This window comes from Colobus angolensis, unplaced genomic scaffold (assembly GCF_000951035.1).
Source record: "Colobus angolensis palliatus isolate OR3802 unplaced genomic scaffold, Cang.pa_1.0 Scaffold115, whole genome shotgun sequence".
Taxonomy (NCBI): Eukaryota; Metazoa; Chordata; class Mammalia; order Primates; family Cercopithecidae; genus Colobus; species Colobus angolensis.
In genome coordinates, this window is record NW_012112586.1 from 1,539,836 (window position 1) to 1,540,974 (window position 1,139).

A 1,139-nucleotide genomic window follows, 5' to 3' on the forward strand; every position below is an offset into this window, starting at 1 on the left:
TTGCTATGTAACACATACATAATAATATACGTAGCACATATAAACAGCATTATTAACTAAGGAACACTCTGTAAATCACCACCTCACCCAAAACTAAGAACATCTCCAATAATTTATTTTTTCTGTTTGTTTTGAGACAGGGTCTCACTCTGTCATGCAGGCTGGAGTGCAGTGGCATGATCTTGGCTCACTGCAGCTTTGACTTCCCTGGCTGAAGCGATTCTCTCATCTCAGCTTCCTGAGTAGCTGGGACTACATCGTGCACCACTATGCCTGGCTATTTTATTTTTATTCTTACTTTTTGTAGAGATGGGGGCGTCTCACTAAGTTGCCCAGGCTGGTCTCGAACTCCTGCCTCCAGTGATCCTCCCACCTCAGCTTCTTCAACTGCTGGGGTTACAGGAGTGAGCACCGCACCTGGCCCAGTTGTTTTCATTACCATCTACGGTCCTACATCCCAACCTCCCAACCTCCCCACCTCCCCGACAAGGCTACTCATGCCTGAGTTTTGTGCTTATTATTCCTTTGTTTTTTGTTACTTTCTACTGAAGTATAACTGATTCTCAGTCAAGTACACTAATCCGAAGGGCATGGCCTGATTGATTTTTGCTCACATGCACACCTGTCATCGCAGCCTCTGAAGATGTAGGGCATCCCAGACCCTTGGAAGCTGGCAGGTGCCTGTCATTCTTGACGAGTGAGTCACTGTCCTGATCTCAGCCTCTGGACATTAGCGTGCCCGTCCCGGACTGCACATAAATGCAGTCAGACAGGACTCACCCTGTGTTGGCTGTGAGACTCCCCGCGAGACTCCCTGCTGAGACTGCATCATCGCCTTGCTTTTCACTAGACAGTCTTAGCATGTACGTGCGTGCGTATACCTAGAAGCTATCTTTTCCAGCCAGCTTTGCTTTTTGTTTCTTTTTTGTTTGTTTTTTTTTTTTTGAGACGGAGTCACTCTGTTGCCTGGCTGGAGTGGAGTGGCGCGATCTCGGCTCACTGCAAGCTCTGCCTCCCGGGTTCATGCCATTCTCCTGCCTCAGCCTCCCGAGTAGCTGGGACTATAGATGCCCGCCACCACACCTGGCTAATACAAGGTTTCATGGTGTTAGCCAGGATGGTCTCGATCTCCTGACCTC